General features: G+C 39.1%; 1 long non-coding RNA gene across 1 annotated transcript; it reads right to left on the bottom strand.

Annotated features, from left to right (window-relative positions):
• Positions 1-571: 571 nt before the first annotated feature.
• LOC124885588 lies at positions 572-21384 on the bottom strand. Its single transcript, XR_007042790.1, has 3 exons — positions 18916-21384; positions 3488-3558; positions 572-2733 (listed from the first exon to the last, which is right to left on the bottom strand). It is a non-coding gene; the product is annotated as an uncharacterized LOC124885588 (long non-coding RNA).
• Between the last annotated feature and the right edge of the window lie 6 nt (positions 21385-21390).

The following is a 21390-nucleotide window of genomic DNA, read 5'->3' as shown; positions in this document are numbered from 1 at the left end:
CGTGTGCAGTGAGGTTATATTTGATTCTCTTGAAAGTTGTTAAGGGGGTAAATAATTATAAGTTAAGTTAGAGTGCTAAAATAAGTTATGGCGACAAGTTCAGGGGATAAATGATGTATTTTCACCGTGTTTTTTAAAAGAAATCCAAAGAGCAACAAACCCAATAAATTCAAGCTGAATCTTGGAAGAACCAAATGTATTGCTTTCCTTTCTAACTTTTGCCTTCAAAAAGTATGTAAATAGATTTAAGATTGTGCATCTACTAAATTTCAAGTAAAAGGACAAACGATATTAGGTAAGATGATTTACTAAAATACTAAATTTCATTGCATTTTTTTATCTTTAGAAGCAATGATGAGAGATTGTGATCCAACTACGCGGTACAACAAATAATTTGAGATAACACAAGCAGTCTATTTAGCAATTTCTGTTTCTTCGATAAAATAGTGCACACTCATACATGTAACAAAATATTTAACCATGAATGCAAGAGAATATAATTGAAGACTTTTACATAGGGCTTACTTGTTTGGCAAATGAAACTTCAAGTTATTCCACTTCAATGGTCACCTACTCAAAAGTTTCAAGTCATCCTTTTACAATAACATATACAGATAATTCATTGGGAATTACACATGTATAGAAACCATGAAATGCTACCAAACTTGATACTCCAGTCAAGAAAGGATACTTGAAATGCTTCCCATCTTTAATACTACTTGAGAGCATAAACAAAAATGAACATGTTGCTTACCAGCAGATTCTGGTAAAGCGGATATACGAACAGGCCCAATTAGACTACACAGTAATTTTCCCAATTGAACTTGCTGAAGTAGTCTAAAAATTTATATAGAGCCTAGAATTTCACCATATTAGTCATTAGGCTTCACCAATATCAAATAGAAATCTGAAATATCATCAACTATGTCAAGAGAACTCACTGTTAAGGGTGCATCTAATGGAAAAAGTAAAAATTGTACAGAACTAAAGTTTTCAAGGCATAAGTAGAAAACAAGCCGTGATGAGCAACAAGAGTATAGATTCTATAATAGTACAATGTTCTTATCAGATAATGTTGCGCTTAATAGATAATCTCTTCCAATGAGGCAATCAACGTGTAAAGTAAAAGTGAATAAGTTAGCTTCCAATATCATAAACAAAATGATTAAAAAAACGACAAAAACTAAAGTTAATCTCATTATCCTCTTTCTCCTTCCAACCTCAACCGCCACCCTTGACACCGTCCCTGAGGATCAACAAAAGAAACAAGAAAGCTTCGGGTGATGGGAACTTCAATATCTTCTTAATTCCAGTAGTCATGATTTCATCAATTTATAATTATTTTAAGCCCTGAAATAGTTTGCTTAAATTGAGCTTCCAAGATTTGTATTCCAATTGAGGTCTATTTAATGTACATTCACCAAGAAAATTTCATTATCGTAGAAAAGATCTAAAAGCACATTCTCACATACTCAATACTACGTCTTCCCAGTCAATATTCATAAGTATCTCATTCTCACATAGGGATTTCAACACTTCTTATTTTGGTAAATCAAACTTTTATTGATCACCAAATTTGATAGTCTTTACACAGCACCAACATCTGACCACAAATTGTTGGGATATCATATTTGACTTGGTTGCCTCCTACTCATGCTAATAAACATAAAAGAAAGAAAGAGTAGATTAGCAGTGCCTAAGAATCTAGAATTGCATATCTTGAAGAAGCCCTTTGATCTTGGTGGATTCTCTGAAGTTGCATATACAAACTATGTGTCTGGCCACACCCACCCAATCTCTACAAATCTTTGCAGCCTCATGTTAATTTGGTTCAATCCATACAACATAGACTACTTTTATATAGACCAACTTAATACTCCAGCTAGTGAGTGTCCTTTAGCATTGTTGAAACTCCATTACATGTAATGGTCCCAAGTTGTGTAGTTAATAGGTTGCCCCTCTGTTCACTATAAGATTCTTTTCCATAGTTCTTTGATTCAGGGAAACTCATGAACAAGTGACCTCTTGTATCTGGTTGTCTTTAGCATAAGTTACACATAAGATTAACCATCACTCCCCACTTTAGCAATTTGTCTGCTGTGAGTGACCTGTTTTGGAGGTGCAGCCAGACAGTAAATTTTTCTTTTGGCCCGACTTCATTATCAAACATAAGACACTTTCATGATACTCTAGGACCAATATTCAGCAGCTACAGATAATCTGTCTGGTTAAACCTTTCTCTTCAGTCAGACGTGATTGTAGACTTGTAGTTGTATTATACATTCCAAAATTGATAAGAAATCTGCATTTGCAACCCCCATGCCCTTCCTTCCTCTTAATACAACAACATACTTGGTGTAACATTCTGTCTTATTTATATTGGAAGAAATATATTAGGAATGGACAACAGGTTACACATACGTAACAAAAATTTTTTAGGGACAGTTTTAGAGTGTATGGAGATCACTTTTATCTTTATAGTGATTTGCTTGTTAACCTTTTGTAAGTTTTTCAGAATAAGAAAATTCAAAGGAGAAATGAGAATATTTTGAGCATTCCAAATAATAAGCAGCAGTAGTAGAAAATATTAAAAAGCAACAGTTGTTAGTGCAAGAACACTGAAGAAATCAAATTACAGACGAGAGCTTGTTGGTTAAGGCCATTGAGGGACGACAGGTGAATGAGCGAGCAACAGATAACACTTTGACATGTTTCTTTAGGTATTTCGTACACCTGTACAACAAGAAAACAGTGGATACAGTCATAAGCAATGATTTACGTAATTGTAAATAACCAATTAGATTTACGATGAAAACTAGAAATCGGTCACTAATTTAGTTTTAGTACATATCTGAGGTACGCCCACCTTTCTTTTGTTTTCAAACATTTGATTGTATATAGGTCTATACAGTACATCATGGAATATAAAGCACAACAATTATGTGATATAACTTAAGAAGTTTATAAAACAAACATTGCACCAAACTTACCTCTAATAGTCAATGCATTATCCAAACATTGAAGAAAGGATTAGGAATGCACAACTTTACTTTGATGAAGGTAGCCTAATTTACTCGAAAATAACAACAGATATTCGTAACCAATAATTAATCACTGCAGACATATTACCAAATACCTTATATTCATCAGTCCTGCTGACTTAAATTCTCCTCATAGTAAGGAAAAAAAGATAAGAAATATTTTTTAAAAAAGAATGTAAGAATCTAGCGATAAATTATAGGGAAGAGTAGACAATTATTCAAGAATTAGTAATTCATAATAAACATTTATATGTAACAATCATCTATGTTCAGCAATGCATGTGCGGATCAGATGGAATTATTGACATGAATATAATAAACCTAAGAACAAATTATGCGAATGACTAGAAAAATCAAAATTGAAACAAAAAGAAACAAACTTTTAAAGGAATCCAAAACTAATGAACTATAATCCCTTAAAAGGGGAAAGAATAAGAGATAATTACCAGATGTAGCTTTTGCTTAACCTTTTCTGATTTCTCTGGTAACTTTTAGCTTTCATCTTATTGTTACATATCTAAGCAATGAGCAGAGATAAGTAACGCCATGGAGGGAGAACCAAAGAATAAACAAATGAAAAAACAGCTAAAAAGATACACGGATGTTAGAAAGGTGGTAAGTGTAGCCTATGTGGGTCACCAATCAGTGTACACGTATAGAGATGACAATTTAGGCTATTTTAAAATATATATTAACATAAATGCCCATGGATTAAAATTTGAAACACCCTGATTCATCAACCTTAGAAAATTTCCTAGAATTCTGATCTCTGGACCCAATACGACTCATGGGTACGAGCCGTATGTTGGGTTATGGATGACATGGTCCAAACGTATGCTGACCAGTGTTAGTTGGTGGGATGAATTTTGGTTACTGAAAGCGATACGACTTAGGGGTACGAGTCGTATTGATAGTCACAGATCGTTTGATCCTTAACTTAATCTTAGACTTGGTTACTTAGATTGAATCTGAGTACGAATGGCTCACCATGAGCCGTGAGCCATGGTACGAGTCATAGAACTCGTAAGGTGGACAGTGTCTAAATCTTCCTTGGTTTAAATCTGCCAGGGGTACGGAAAAATGGTATAGATCGTATTTTTTGAATAAGACTTGGTTGGATGAGTCGTATGCTGGACAGTGTTGGATCCAAAGGTTGAGGCTAGAATATAAGTAGAGGGTACCAATCATATTGGAGGGTACGACTCGTGAGGGTCAGTCATATCGTACCCCTGGGACGGGATTTTGTACAACTTAAGTGGGGGTATTCTGGATATTTCCCCACTTATCCTAATAAAGTCCCATTACTTCTAACCTATTTGGAAGGATATCTACCCTATATTTCATTTATTAATACTTAGAAACTCTTCTAAACACTCTATAATTCGCTCAAAAGTTTTTGGACATGGGAAACTAGGGTTTCAACTAGAGGATTGATTTGGGGCTTGTCTTGATGATTTCTTTCTATCATCATCTTGGTTTAAGGCATGTTCTCTTCCCTTATTGTTAATTCCAACTAGAAGCATGGTTTTATAAATGTTTTCATGACTTCATTGATTGTATGATTTTGGTTTTCAAGTATGAATTGGGGGTTTTGATATTAAATGGTTTGTTATAGTTTTCCATAGTTTTAATTATGCTTTATGTGCATCAATGATGGTTTTGGATAATTGAATTGCATCGGAATGGTTTAATGGGAATTGGAACTGGTTTTGCTAATGTGTTTGACAAAATGTCTATTATAATGTTTTCATTGCATTGAGTATTTTAATAGAACTCTTGCTTGTTTTAAAACTTGGTAAAAGAATTATACATGATTTAAATGGCTTGAAAAGGTAAATGGCTAAATGGTTACTCTTGCGGGGTACATGGAATCTCCCAAGTAGTTTAATATGGTAAATTGAAGGGCACTTGGAAGTCACCTACAAATGGTTGGTTATGGATGGTACTTGCAAATATGGTCGGTATGACGATACCACCCTAAATGGCCTTGGTTAATAAATGGTAAATGTATTGGTTGGTTGCTTAGTAATGGTTTTAATTAGGAAATAATTGCAGGGTATGTGGCAAAGCCATGGAAGGTAGAGTTCCCGGGGGATCAAAACTGGAAACTCATATTTGCCGATGTGAGGTTGGTCTTAGTGACCTTGTAAACTATGTCACACTATATTTTGGGGGATACACTAGTCATCCCAGGTTTTCTTCCCTGGTCATGCGGCTTCACGCACTGGGGCCCTTTCAGCAGGGGGAGCTGAGCCAATATAGCTTGTGGGTGGTTTAGGACGGCAAAGCTACACAACCCAAGTAAAGATTTTAAAGTCATGCTAAACTCGGTCCCCTTTCCCAGCATGGTTATATATATCTATATATATGGATGGTTTTACTTGGCTTTATAAATGGCGTTATTTTATCCTTATCCTGAGATCATGCTAGCGTTTACCCGCTAACCCATCTACTAGTAGTTGTATACCCACGCTATGCAGGAACCGGTCATTTTACCTTCCTACATAGTGATTGACTCGGGGATCAGCATTTGGACTTAAGTGGTGAGCTTCCATCCTTTCGAAAGGCTCTATTTTGTGTTATGGATATTTCCCGACACTTTGATTTTATTTTGGATATTGGATTTGGCCATGGTTGGGCGCATGTTCCAATCGAATTTTATTACTCTTTTGATTAAAGGCTTTGTGGTACTACTATGGATTGGAATGGGCGGGATCGGTATAGGTGTCAGCCTTAGCATTGGTATTAGTATTGAGGTTGGTATCATCAAACATAATTTCTCACCATTACATTATATTTCATTTTAGGATTAATTATATTATGTTTGGAACATCTTTGGTTATGGCTTGGTTTATGGCCTTTGTTTTGGTATCGGTTTGGTATGGTTGGATTGTTGGTATGGGATGGTTGGACACGGTTGGGTCAATCACGTTTGTGATCTTGTCAAAATTCAGCCAACTCAGGGTAGGCGGCTGGAGGTTGGATTAGGTAACGGGGGTGGTCTCCGGTCCCAATTAGACTTGGGAGGCCCATTATAACAAGGCCCCATCAGGTTGTGTCAAGTTGGTATCAGAGCCTAGGTTTATGGTCAATTGGGAGTCCATAAATCCATGTCTAGTAGAGTCTCTTTTAGAGGTGTGTTTCATGCCACACTCATAAGAGAGAGGCTACAAGAAATTTAGGAATGTTTCACTTTCTTGGTATTCTATTTTCAATCTTGGAGTCTCAGTCCTAGAATCTTCTCTGATCCTTGTTTGTTTGTCTTACAGATCATGACTCATAGATCTGGAACACAAAAAAATTCTTCTATCCCATTTGGAGGTAATGCTGAAGGGGTGCATCCTACTTTTAGGGTTTATCTTCAATCTTACAGTCCTATCCCTGATAGTTATGGAGTTCCACCGGTAACTACTAGTCCTCCTCAAGGCGAGGTGACGAACGTGAAATTGTCAGTCTATTCATATTATTACTCAGATGGTCGCTGCTCAGGCTGAGTAAGGTGCGATTGGTGCTTTGTCTGCTGAGGCCACAAGGGTTGACCAATTTATGAAAATGGGTCCTCCCACTTTTTCTGGAGTAAAGGTGGGCTTCATGGATGAAATAACTCAGATGAGAATGTAGTCTTGCTACGTCGCCTGAAGGAGAAGGGGCTAACCTATCCAACAAATAACAAATAAGCTGGATTCTCTGGAGTTAGATCGGCTGGAGTAGCTACTTATATAGAAAATATATTTTGAATATTGCAGGCTACAAATATGGAGGGGTAAACTTTACAGCTTATCAGTTCAAGGAGGTTGCATATCAGTAGTATGAAGAGTGGGACAAGGATAGGGGTGACGTGAAAGAATCAGTCTTGTGGGATACTTTTTCTAAAGACTTTTTAGATCGATTCTTTCCCCAAGAATTGAGGAAAACAAAGATAGAGGAGTTTGTAAACCTCAAGCATGGGAGGATGTCTGTCAAGGAATATGCCTTGAAGTTTCACCAATTGTCAAGGTATGCTCCTGATTTAGTGGATGACATGCGGGCAAGAATGAGGAAGTTCGCTTCTGGGTTGAATCTGGATCTGATTTTGGAAAGCAAAACTATCTTGCTGATTAAAGATATGGACATCTCTAGGTTGACTGTTCATATGCAACAAGTGGAGGATAAAAAGAGAAAGTAGGTGGAGTTTGGGGATAGACAGGGTAAGAGGAGCAGGTTTTCTGACCAAGGAGGTGCTCAGTCTCAGGGTGGTCGGGATGGTGGCAAATGGCAGAAAAAGAAGAAGAGGATTTTTAGTTCCTACTCGTCTTCTAGTGCTCCTTACCAGGCGAAAAATAGGCGTCATGAAGGTGCTGATAATTTTTGGGTGCAGGGTGCCCAATCTCAGGCAAGCGGAGGTCAGTTAGTTTCTTTATACCATCTTTGTCAGTTTTGTAGTCGTCCTCATCGGGGTTATTGCAATAAAGGAAGGAACTAATGCTTTAAGTGTGGCCAGGCAGGCCATCAGCTCAGTGATTGTCCGATTATTAAGGTTGCTACGGGGGCGAATAAGATTCATATGGCTTTGTCTTCTGCTCCTATACCTGGTGGTGTGGAATCTACTTCTGTTACTGCTCCTAGTTCTAGTATTGTTCAAACAGGTTGTATTCATTGCCGTCCCGACAGAAATTCGAGGCATCACCTAATGCCGTTACTGGTATGTTACTGCTTTTCTCTCAAACTTACATTGTTTGTTGGACCCGGGGTCCACTCTCTCCTATGTGACTCTTATGTGGTTGTATCTTTTGGTTTTTATCTGAAAGTTATTTTGGATTCTTTTTTTGTTTCTACTCTATAGAGTTGCAGTCCGACCCGCTATATTGTATGGAGCGGAGTATTGGCCGGTTAAGAATTCTCATATTCAAAGGTTGAAGGTGGCGCAAATGAGAATATTGCGTTGGATGTGTGGATTCACAAGGGCTGACAGGGTTAGGAATGAAATAATACGAGAGAAGGTGAGAGTGGTGTCGGTGGAGGATAAAATGCAGGAAGTGCGGTTGAGACGGTTTGGTCATGTGATGAGGAGGGGCATCAGTTCGTAGGTGTGAAAGGCTGGCCTTGGAAGGTTTCAAGCGGGGTAGGGGTAGACTGAAGAAATACTGAAGAGAAGTGATTAAACGTGACATTGAGCAGTTATAGCTGACTGAGGACATGACCCTGGATAGGAAGATATGGAGGAAAAACATAAGGATAGAGGGCTAAAGGTGTGGTTGAGTCGTACTCAGTAATTAGGTGGATCTTGGTGTCCTTTGTTTGGCAATATACATTATTTTTGTAGATGTCATTTCTATGTTATTTTATCGTGTTCTATGCTTTTGATGCATTTTCATATTGCATTTTATCTTAAGTCGGGGGTCTATCGAAAACAACCTTTCTACATCTTGAGAGGTAGTAGTATGGACTGCGTACACACTACCATCCCCAGACCCCACTACCTCACTATGTGGGAATATACTGGGTTTGTTGTTGTTGTTATTGTTGTTGTTGTTGTTTCTGTTTCTACCCTAGTAGGTGACTCGGTTATTGCTAAGAGATTCTACGGGGGAGTGTGTGTCTGTTAGTGGCAAACAGACCTTGGTGGATATATTTGATTTGGGTATGGTGGATTTCGATGTCATTCTGGACATAGATTGGTTGCACTCTTGTTACACATCCTTGGATTGTCGGGCTCGTAAGGTTATCTTTAGGTTCCCTAGTGAGTCGGTTATAAAATGGAAGGATGGTTCTTTAGCTCCTCGGGGGAGATTTATTACTTATCTTAGTGCTCTGAGGTTAATCTCTAAATGTTGTCTTTATCACTTGGTCCAGGTTAAAAATTCCAACTCAAAAAGTCCATCTTTTCACTCGGTTCCGGTAGTAAATGAGTTTTCAGAAGTCTTTTCAGATGATCTTCCTAATGTACCACCGGATAAGGAAATAGAGTTTGGTATTGATCTAGTTCCTAACACTCGTCCAATTTCTATTCCTCCGTATAGAATGACTCCGACTGAGTTGAGGGAACTCAAGGAGCAACTTAAAGATCTTCTGGATAAGGGATTTATTTATCCTAGTGTATCCCCATGGGGTGCACCGGTGTTGTTTGTGCGCAAGAAAGATGGTTTTCTTCGAATGTGCATTGACTATAGGTAGTTGAACAAGGTGACGGTCAAGAACAAGTATCCTCTTCCAAGGATAGATTATCTTCCTAGTGTTCCACCGGATAGGGAAATAGAGTTTGGTATTGATCTAGTTCCTGACACTCGTCCAATTTTTATTCCTCCGTATAGAATGGCTCCGACTGAGTTGAGAAAACTCAAGGAGCAACTTAGGGATCTTCTGGATAAGGGATTTATTCATCCTAGTGTATCCCATGGGGTGCACCGGTGTTGTTTGTGCACAAAAAGGATGGTTTCCTTCGGATGTGCATTGACTATAGGTAGTTGAACAAGGTGACGATCAAGAACAAGTATCCTCCTTTTCCAAGGATAGAAGATCTGTTTGATCAGTTGCAAGGTGCCAAGTTCTTTTCTAAGATAGATCTTCGGTCAGGTTACCATTATCTAAAGATTGGGGAGGTGAACATCCCTAAGATGGCTTTTCGTACTCGGAATGGGCACTTTGAGCTTTTGGTAATGACATTTGGGTTGACTAATGCTCCGGCAGCATTTATGGATCTGATGAACAGGGTTTTTCATCAGTATTTGGATCTCTTCGTTATTGTGTTCATTGATGACATTTTGGTTTATTCGAAGAGTAAAGTGGATCATACTAATCACCTCCGTGTGGTGTTACAGACCTTAAAGGAACAACAGTTGTATGTCAAGTTCTCCAAGTGTGAGTTTTGGTTAAATGTTGTAACTTTCTTGGGTCATATTATTTCTAGTAAGGGGACCATGGTGGATCCGCAAAAGGTTGCTATGGTGAAGAGGTGGCCTAGACCCACGACTCCATCCTACATTCAGAGCTTCTTGGGTTTAGCCGAGTATTATAGGCGATTTGTGGAAAGCTTTTCGTCGATAGCTGCTCCTTTGACTAAGTTAACTCAGAAGGAGGTCAAATTTTCTTGGTCGGATTCTTATGAAGGGAGTTTCGAGAAGTTAAAGGATAAGTTAACTTCGACTTCAATTCTAACCTTTCCAGAAGATAATGATGGGTTCGTGATTTATTGTGATGCATCTCGGGTAGGGCTTGGTTGTGTGTTGATGCAGCACGGGAAAGTGATTGCCTACGCTTCCAGGCAGTTGAAGTGCATGAGAGGAATTATCCTACTCATGATTTGGAGCTATTGGCGGTTGTGTTTATGTTTAAAATATGGCAGCATTATTTGTATGGGTGTGCACGTGGATATCTTTTCTGATCATAAGAGTCTACAGTATGTGTTCACTCAGAAGAAGCTTAATCTCAGGTAGGAGAGATGGCTTGAACTTCTCAAGGACTATGATATGAGTCGTCACTATCACCCAGGTAAGGCTAACGTGGTTGCTGATGCTCTTAACAGGTTATCCATGGGGAGTTTCGCTCATGTGGAGGAAGGAAAGCAAGAATTGGTAAAGGATATTCACCACTTGGCTAATCTTGGAGTTCATCTCTTGGACTCTACGGATAGTGGTGTATGGTGCAAGAAGTTGTTCGATCGTCTCTTGGTGCGGAGATTAAGGAGAAGTAAGTGCTAGATCCTATCTTGATGAAAATCAAGAGTGACGTTGGACAAAAAGTAGTGGTGTTTGAGATTAGTGGTGATGGTACTTTACGATACCAAGGGAGGTTGTGTGTTCCCGATGTCGATGGTTTGCAACAAAGGATTTTGGCTGAGGAGCACGAATCACGCTACTTTGTTCATCCCAACTCGACTAAGATGTATCATGATCTCAAGGAGATCTATTGGTGGAACGGCATGAAGAGAGATGTGGCTGATTTTGTGGCCAAGTGCATGGTGTGTCAATAGGTTAAGGTTGAGCATATGAAGCCAGGAGGGTTGTATCAAGAAATTGATTTGCCCGAGTGGAAATGGGAAGTGATCAATATGGACTTCTCTATCTGCTTTCCTCTATCTCAAAATTAATATAATTCGATTCGGGTCTTTGTGGATAGGGTGACTAAGTCTGCCTATTTTTTGCCAGTTGGGACTACCTTCATGGCGGAAGATTATGTGAAGCTGTATCTTTAGGAGATTGTGAAGTGGTATGGGGTTCCTGCTTCGATTATTTCTGATCGCAGCACGCAGTTCATATCTCACTTCTGGCAATCTTTTCAGAAAGGACTGGGGACTGAATTAGTCTGAGTACTGTTTTTCACCCACAAGCAGATGGGCAAGCGAAGAGAACTATTCAAACATTGGAGGATATGCTTCGGGCTTATGTGATTGATTATGGTGGCAATTAGATTGAGCATCTACCTTTGGTGCAGTTTGCTTACAACAATAGCTATCATTCTAGTATTGGTATGACCCCTTTTGAGACATTGTATAGTAGGAGGTGTAGATCTCTTACTGGTTGGTTTGAGCTTAGTGAGGCGGATATGTTTGGTCCCAACTTAGTTTATCAGGTGAAGGTAATTCGGGAAAGGTTAAAGGCTTCCCAAAGTTGCCAAAAGTCCTATGCAGATGTTAGGCGTAGAGACTTAGAGTTTGAGGTTGGGGATAAGGTTTTCCTCAAGGTATCTCTCATGGAGGGAGTAGTGCAATTTGGTAATAAGGGGAAGCTAAGTCCCTGGTATGTTGGTACTTATGAGGTTTAGCGGAGAATTGGTAATGTTTCTTATGAGCTAGAGTTGCCTTCTAGCTTATCCGGTCTTTTATGTTTCCATGTTGAAGAAGTGCATTGGTGATCCTTCTTCGGTTGTTCTTTTGGAAGGATTGGGTATCTCGGATTCCTTGTCTTATGAAGAAATTTCGATTGAAATCTTGGATTGGTAGGTTCGTCGGTTGTGGACCAAGGATAATATCTTCGGTTAAGGTTCTTTGGCGGAATCATAAGGTGGAAGAAACAAAATAGAAAGCAAAGGAGGACATGAAGTCCAAATATCAACATTTGTTTTCTGCTCCTGGGATTCATGCGGAAGGTATGTGTCTTCAACACGTTTATTTTCACAGTTTGTTAAAGGAAAGATTAATATCTTTTCCTTTTTGTTTTCAAACTTTGTTAGAGATTGGGAATATATTTAATAATGCAAATGACTCGTGTGTGTGGTTACCCCTACCTTGTCCGTCATTCGAGGACGAATGTTCCAAGTGAGGGAGATTGAAACACCTGGTTTCTGGACCTTAAAAATTTTCCTGGAATTCTGATCTTTGGAACCAATACAACTCATGGGTACGAGCCCTATATTGGGGTACGGATGGTATGGTCCGGTCATATACTAACAAGCGTTGGTTGATGGGAAGGATTTAGGTCACTGGAATAGATACGACTTAGGGGTACGAATCGTATTAGTGGTTACGGATCGTTTGGTTCCTTAACTTAATCTTAGACTTGGTTACTTAGGTTGGATCTGAGTACGAGTGGCTTACCATGAGCCGTAAGCCAGGGTACGAGTAGTACCAAGGACTCTTATAGTGGACAGTATCTAAATCTTTCATAGGTTTAAATCAGCCAGGGGAACGAATGAAGGGTATAAGTTGTAAGCTTTGGATATGACTTGGTTGGATGAGTTGTATGTTGTATAGTGTTAGATCCAAAGGTTGAGGCTGGATACGAATGGAGGGTACCAATCGTATTAGAGGGTACAACTCGTGAGGATTAATCGTACCCCTGGTACGAGATTTTGTACAACTTATGTGGGGATATTTTGGATATTTTCCCACTTATCCTAAAAAGGTCCCATGACTTCTAACCTACTTGGAAGGCTATCTACCCTATTATTTCATTCATTAACATTTAGAAACTCTTCTAAACACTATAATTCTGTCAAAAGCTTTTAGGCAAGGGAAGCTAGGGTTTCAACTAGAGGATTGATTTATGAATTGTCTTGGTGATTTCTTTCCATCATCATGTTAGTTTAAGTCATGTTCTCTTCCCTTATTGTTAATTCCAACTAGAAGCATGGTTTTATGAATGTTTTCATGACTTCATTGATTGTATGATTTTGGTTTTCAAGTATGAATTGGGGGTTTTGATATTAAATGGTTGGTTATAATTTTCCATGGTTTTAATCATGCTTTATGTGCATCAATGATGGTTTTGGATAATTGGATTGCATGGGAATGTTTTAATGGTAATTGGAATTGATTTTGGTTATATTAAGCCCCAATGTGTTTAACAAAATGCCTACAATAATGTTTTCATTGCATTGAGTATTTTAATGGAACTCTTGCTTGTTTTAAAACTTGGTAAAGAAATTATGCATGGTTTAAATGGGTTGGAAAGGTAAATGGCTAAATGATTAGGCTTGTGAGGTACATGGAATCCCCCAAGTGGTTTAATATGGTAAATGGAAGGGCACTTGGAAGTCCCCTTAAACCTATATATGGTTGGCTATGGATAGTACTTGCAAGTATGGTCAGTATGACGATACTATCACTAAATGGCCTTGGTTAATAAATGGTAAATGGATTGGTTAGGTGCTTGGTAATGGTTTTAATTGGGCAATAATGGCAGGATGTGTAGCAAAGTCGTGGAAGGTGGAGGTCCCGGGGGATCAAAACTGAAAAATCATATTTGCCGATGTGAGGTTGGTCTTGGTGACCTTGTGCGTGATGTCACACTATATTTTGGGGATGTACTAGTCATCCCAGGTTTTCTTCCCTGGTCGTGCGGCTTCACAGACTGGGCCCTTTCAGCAGGGAGAGTTGAACCCATATAGCCTGTGTGTGGTTTAGGCCGACAAAGCTACATAGCCTAGGTAAAGGTTTAAAAGGCATGCTAAACCCAGTCCCCTTTCCCGGCATGGTTATATATATATATATATATATGTATATGTATGTGTATGTTTGTGTGCATATGGATGGTTTTACTTGTTTTATAAATGGCATTATTTTATCCTTATCTTGAGATCATGCTAGCATTCACCCGCTAACCCATCTACTTGCGGCTGTATACCCAAGCTATGTAGGAACCGGCTGTTCTACTGCTCATGCATAGTGATTGACTCGGGGATCAATATTTAGACTACAGTAGTGAGCTTCCATCCTTTCGGAAGGCTCCATTTCGTGTTATGGATATTTCTAAACACTTTGATTTTATTTGGAATATTGGTTTTGGTCATGGTTGGGGGCATGTCCCAACCGAATTTTATTACTCTTTTGGTTAGAGGCTTTATGGTACTACTATGGGTCATAATATGGGTCGTAATGGGCCGGATCGGTATAGGTGTAAGCATTAGCATCGGTATTGTTTTCGAGGTTGGATTCAATAGACATAATTCCTCACTGTTCCATCATATTTCATTTTGGGATTAATTATATTATGTTTTAGAACATCTTTGGTTATGGCCTGGTTTACGGCCCTTATTTTGGTATCAGTTTGGTATGGTTGGACTTTTGGTATGGAATGGTTGGACTCGATTGGGTTGGTCACAATTTTGATCTTGTCCCAGGGTCTTCATGTGAGTTGTTGCACTATCTTACTACATGGTCAAAATTCAGCCAACTCAAGGCAGGCGGCTGGAGGTTGGGTTGGGTAACAGGGATGGTCTCCGGTCCTGGTCGAACTTAAGACGCCCATTACGACAAGGCCCCCAGCCAGGTCGCATCAAGTTGGTAATAGAGCCTAGGTTCATGGTCAATTGGGAGTCCACAAAGTCATGTCGAGTAGAGTCTTTAAGGGATGCGTAGCGCGCCAAACTCATAAAGGAGAGGCTACAAGGCATTTAGGAATGTTTTACTTTCTTGGTATTCTATTTTCAAGCTTGGAGTCTCATTCCTGGAATCCTCTCTAATCCTCATTTGTTCGTCGTTCAGATCATGCCTCGTAGATCAGGAACACAAGGAAATTCTTCTATTCCATCTGGGGTTAATGCTGAAAGGATGCATCCTACTTCTAGGGTTTATCTTCGATCTCACGGTCCTATCCCTGATAGTTCTGGAGTTCCACCGATTCCTACTAGTCCTCCTCAAAGAGAGGTGACTAATGCGGACTATTCATGTTATTGCTCAGATGGTCGCTGCTTGGGCTAAGTGCGATGCGACTGGAGCTTTGTCTGTTGAGGCCACAAGGGTTGGCCAATTCATGAAAATGGGTCCTCCCACTTTTTTTGGAGCAAAGGTAGAGGAAGATCCACAGGGCTTTTTGGATGAAATGAAAAAGATATTTCGGGTATTGTAGGCTACAAATATGGAGGGGGTAAACTTTACAGCTTATCAGCTCAAAGAGGTTGCATATTAGTGGTAAGAAGAGTGGGACAGGGATAGGGGTGACGTGAAAGGATTAGTCTTGTGAGATACTTTTCTAAGGACTTCTTAGATCGATTCTTTCCATAAGAATTGAGGGAAGCAAAGATGGAGGAGTTTTTGAATCTCAAGTAGGGAACGATGTTTCTTAAGAAATATGCCTTGAAGTTTCACCAATTATCAAGGTATGCTCCTGATTTAGAGGATGACATGCGAGCAAGAATGAGGAAGTTCGTTTCTGGGTTAAATATGGATCTGATTTTAGAGATCAAGACTGCCTTACTGATTAAAGATATCAACATATCTAGGTTGACTGTTCATATGCAGCAAGTGGAGGATGAAAAGAGAAATTATGCATAGTTTGGGGATAGACAGGGTAAGAGGAACAGGTTTTCTGACCAGGGAGGTGCTCAGTCTCAGGGTGGTCGGGATGGTGGAAATGGCAGAAAAGGAAGTAGGGGAGTTCTGGTTCCTACTCTTATGCTAGTTTTCCTTACCAAGCGGAAAACATGCGTCATCAAGGTGGTGACAATTTTCAGGCGCAGGGTGCCCAATCTCAGGCAAGCGAAGGTCGGTCAATTTCTTCATGCCCTCCTTATCGGTTCTGTGGTCATCCTTATCGAGGTCATTGAGATGAAGGAAAGGACAAATACTTTAAGTGTGGCCAGGCAGGCCATTGGTATTAAGGTTGCTAGGGGGCGAATAAGATTCACGTGGCTTCATCTTCTGCTCCTACACCTGGTGGTGTGGCATCTACTTTTGTTATCGCTCCTGGTTCTAGTGTTGGTTAGAACCGATTGCATATATTGTTGTCCCTACAGGAATCTGAGGCATTACCTGATGTCGTTACTGGTACATTATAGCTTTTTCTCTTGTGACGCATATTGTTTGCTTGACCCGGGGTCCACTCTATTCTATATGACTCTTTATATGGCTGTATCTTTTGATTTTTATTCGAAAGTTATTTGGGATCCCTTTTTTGTTTCTACCCCAATAGGTGACTCGGTAATTGCTAAGAAAGTCTATAGGAGGTGTGTGGTATTTGTTGGTGGCAAGCAGACCTTGGTGGATCTGTTTGAGTTGGGTATGGTGGATTTCGATGTCATTCTGGGTATGGATTGGTTTGCACTCTTGTTACGCATCCTTGGATTGTCGGATTCGTAGGGTTATCTTTAGGTTCCCTGGTGAGTCTATTATAGAATGGGAGGGTGGTTTTTTAGCTTTAAGGGGAGATTTATTTTAATCTCTAAAGGTTGTCTTTATCACCTGGTCCGGGTTAAATATTCTAACTCGAAAGGTCCATCTTTTCACTTAATTCCGGTAGTAAATGAGTTTCCAGAGATCTTTTCGGATGATTTTCTGGTGTTCCATCGGATAGGGAAATAGAGTTTGGTATTGATCTAGTTTTGGACACTCGGCCAATTTCTTTTCCTCCATATAGAATGGCTCCGGCTGAGTTGAGAGAACTCAAAGAGCAACTTAAGAATCTTCTGGATAAGGGGTTTATTAATAAAGGGAAGGGCACTTGGAAGTCCCCTTAAACCTATATATGGTTGGTTATGGATAATACTTGCAAGTATGGTCGGTATGACGATACCACCACTAAATGGCCTTGGTTAATAAATAATAAATGTATTGGTTGGTTGCTTGGTAATGCTTTTAATTAGGAAATAATTGCAGGGTGTGTGGCAAAGCCATGGAAGGTAGAGTTCCCGGGGGATCAAAACTGGAAACTCATATTTACCGATATGAGGTTGGTCTTAGTGACCTTGTGCACGATGTCACACTATATTTTAGGGGATGTACTAGTCATCCCAGGTTTTCTTCCCTGGTCATGCGGCTTCAGGAACTGGGGCCCTTTCAGAAGGGGGGCTGAACCCATATAGCCCGTGGGTGGTTTAGGATGGCAAAGCTACACAGCCCAGGTAAAGGTTTTAAAGGCATACTAAACCTGGTTCCCTTTCCCGGCATGGTTATATACATATGTGTACATTTGTGTGAATATGGATGGTTTTACTTGATTTTATAAATGACATTATTTTATCCTTATCCTAGATCATGCTAGCGTTCAACAGCTAAACCCGCCTACTGGCGGCTGTATACCCACGCTATGCAGGAATCGGCTGTTCTACTCCTCCTACATAGTGATTAACTCGGGGATTAACATTTGGACTGAAGTGGTGAGCTTCCATCCTTTCGTAAGGCTCCATTTCATGTTATGGATATTTCTAGACACTTTGATTTTATTTTGGATATTAGTTTTGGCCATGGTTGGAGGCATTTCCCAATCGAATTTTATTAATCTTTTGGTCAGAGGCTTTGTGGTACTATTATGGGTTGGAATGGGCGGGATCAGTATAGGTGTCAGCCTTAGCATTGGTATTGGTATTGAGACTGGCATCATCAAACATAATTTCTCATTGTTACATTATATTTCATTTTGGGATTAATTATATTATATTTTGAAACATCTTTGGTTATGGACTGGTTTATGGCCTTGTTTTGGTATCGGCTTGCTATGGTTAGATTGTTGGTATGGGATGGTTGGACTCAATTGGCTCGGTCACGGTTGTGATCTTGTCCCGGGATCTTCATGTGAGTTGTTGCACTATCTTTCTACATACTCGAAATTCAGCCAACTTAGGGCAAACGGCTGAAGGTTGGGTTGGTTACCGGGGTTGGGGTGGGTCTTCGGTTCTGATCGGACTTGGAACGTCCATTACGACAATTCCTCCGATCAGGTCGCGCCATAATTGAATACCAAAAATATGGACTGCTTACATTTCACCCTCCCCAGACCTCACTGTGTGCGAATATACTGGGTTGTTGTTGGTGTTGTATCCTTCCTAGTACCCCCAAAATTTCATCTATGTTCAGCTATGCATGTGTGAATCAGATGGATTTACTGACCTGAATATGATAAACCTCGCAATAAATTATGTGAAAGAGTAGAAAAATCAAAATTGAAACAGAAAGAAACAAACTTTTAAAGGAATCCAAAAGCGGTGAACTATAATCCCTTAAAAAGGGAAAGAATATGAGAAAATTACCAGATGTAGATTTTGCTTAACCTTTTTTGATTTCTCTAGTAACTTTTAGTTTTCATCTTATTGTTACATATCTAAGCAATGAGCAGAGAGAAGGAACGCCATGGAGGGAGAAACAAAGAATAAACAAATGAAAAAGCAGCTAAAAAGATACACAGATGTTAGAAAGGTGGTAAGTGTAGCCTGCGTGGGTCACCAATCAGTGTACACGTATAGAGATGACAATTGAGGCTATTTTAAAATATTTATTAACAGAAATGCCCATCGATTATAATTGAATACCAAAAATATCCTTCTTAGTACCACCAAACTTTCATCTATGTTCAGCTATGCATGTGTGGATCGGATGGAATTATTGACATGAACATAATAAACCTCGCAATAAATTATGCGAAAGAGTAGAAAAATCAAAATTGAAACAAAAAGAAACAAACTTTTAAAGGAATCCAAAGTAGTGAACAATAATCCCTTAAAAGGGGAAAGAATAGGAGAAAATTACCAGATGTAGCTTTTGCTTAACCTTTTCTGATTTCTCTGGTAACTTTTAGCTTTCATCTTATTGTTACATATCTGAGTAATGAGCAGAGATAAGAAACGCCATGGAGGGAGAAACAAAGAATAAACAAATGAAAAAGCAGCTAAAAAGATACACCTATGTTATAAAGGTGGTAAGTGTAGCCTACGTGGGTCACCAATCAGTGTACATGTATAGAGATGACAATTGAGGCTATTTTAAAATATATATTAACAGAAATTCCCATGGATTATAATTGAATACCAAGAATATCCTTCCTAGTACCACCAAACTTTCACTTATATATAGTACTAGATGGCCCGTGCCCGTGCAACGCACGGGCGATCTTATAATGTTAAAGAAAGCAATAAAACCAATAGGTTTAAGCTTAAACCTACTGTATTGTGCCTTCCACAAACTTGTATACAAATTAGAATAAGATATCAGTGGTATCTCACTGTCATAGACCACAAACAGGTAACGTCTATGAAGAAAACAACCATGAGATATCCACAATCTAAACCTGAGTCTCTCAAGACAAAAATGACATCCCAAATACATTCTACTAAACAAATTATTAGTTTCATTACATTTTCCATAGAACTTACAGTTCCCGTTGATGTCTTACCATGAAAACGACAGCGTCAGTGCATCCTAACTTGCATTTTACACCAACCATTGCAACTTTATAAGGCTGACACGTGTTTCTGAAAACACTGAGCAGAAAACTAAAGGAAGTTGCTTTTCTAGATTACTTCACAGAGGAATATGACAACTATGGATTTACACAGACACAAGTCTATAACCTTTAAATGAAAACTATATGCTCACATTCACAAAACAAACTTCATATCCACACATGGCATTCTACAAGGCCATCTCTAGCAGCAACCCTTCTTAATCTCCAATATTTCAGCAAAAGAATCTTGCAATAAAAAGAAAAATGACAAAGTTAACAATCTCACGTCAGCCATAAGAGGAAAATGGTGGTACATTTTCATAAACCCAGCAATCAGATTGCGGAACCGTCTACTTCTAGATGGTGATTCATATGGGAAAACAAAATTCTCCTTAAGCATGTTGATCCTCTCATCTGCTACAGCATCATCTTCAAATGATAAATCCAGAGAGCTACTGATATCGTGGAATCCATTTTTTATGAACTCAAATATCTTTTTGACTTGTCAGTTCAGCTGAATCAGTTTTACGGGCCTTTGTAGTTCTTTTTAATATATCCTCAAACAATTATCAGATTTGAACATATGTACGCTCTTTAAGAATTACCTGACATGGCCGACGAAGTTGACAGTTGTACACAAATAAAGCATGAGAGATACGACCACCAACTTTACCATAGGCCTATGCTGTTCGAGCACAGATAGGCTGATCTCCGACAAGTACCATGAAAAATTCAAACTGATGTATGATGTTTTTTTCAATTTCAACTAAAGATGATATATCCATGTCAGCTGCCTGCATTAACCTACTATTTAGAAGCATAGTTTGTCGTAACTGTTATCTCAATTAAATAGAATGCATCCACCTGAAGAATTTCAGTTTGCTAAAGCTTGTTAACGCGAACACCACGACGCTCGAATAATTATTTGTAAACAGCTTGCCCTGGACGGCCTCCCATGTTGGAAATCATAATACCTGATGGTTTTATGACAGAAGTACCTTCTTCAACTGCCCTTGCAATAAGCCCTAAGCCAAACTGATCTTCAACAAAGCCCTGGATATGACTATAAAAAATTAAGAAACATGTTTTCAGTCTGGAAAGAAGCAAGGTAATTTTATATCAATCAATGAGTTGTTGACCATTTTATTATCCAACCTAAAGCGCACAGTAATTGCTTAACGAATGCAGAAGAAACCTACTATGGTTGCATCCGTGTCAAGTCCTAATAAGTGCATATTCTCTCGCAGGTCAATCTCCTTGATCAGAAAATAAAGACACTCAAGATTCAAGAATACCTATACTGGCATACAGCATCTAGCAGCACCCTACCATTGCTGCACTGTCTTGCTATGAAGCTAGCACATGAATATTCAACAAATTCCAACACCCGTCTTCAGCTACCATCAAGAACTTATCCTGCCTTTATTCAGTCATAATTTCTTTCAGCCTTGCCTCTGGCAATATTGATGTTACTTCTGTTATGGCCTATCACTTCTAAAGAACTCCTTGCACCTAGAGAAGGACATAGTAACAGATAGAAAAACACATTCACCAATGCAAGCTTTTCTTCAGCTTTTTTGACCCTTTCAATCATTAAGGTTAAATGGATTCCCTATTTTGATTAGTTCAAAAAGGGGATGATTCGGACTATGGAATCAATGGAGAAATACCAAACGGCAAGCACACAGTTCGATGTGCAATTCACTGATTAACCACAGAAGGATACATTTTTCAAAAATCCTAATTGTTGCACCTAAAGTTGGCCGCACATGTTTCACCTC

Source organism: Capsicum annuum, chromosome 7, assembly GCF_002878395.1.
Source record: "Capsicum annuum cultivar UCD-10X-F1 chromosome 7, UCD10Xv1.1, whole genome shotgun sequence".
NCBI classification, from domain to species: Eukaryota; Viridiplantae; Streptophyta; class Magnoliopsida; order Solanales; family Solanaceae; genus Capsicum; species Capsicum annuum.
Note: the sequence above shows the minus strand (reverse complement) of the source record. Positions and strands in the feature narration are given on the sequence as shown.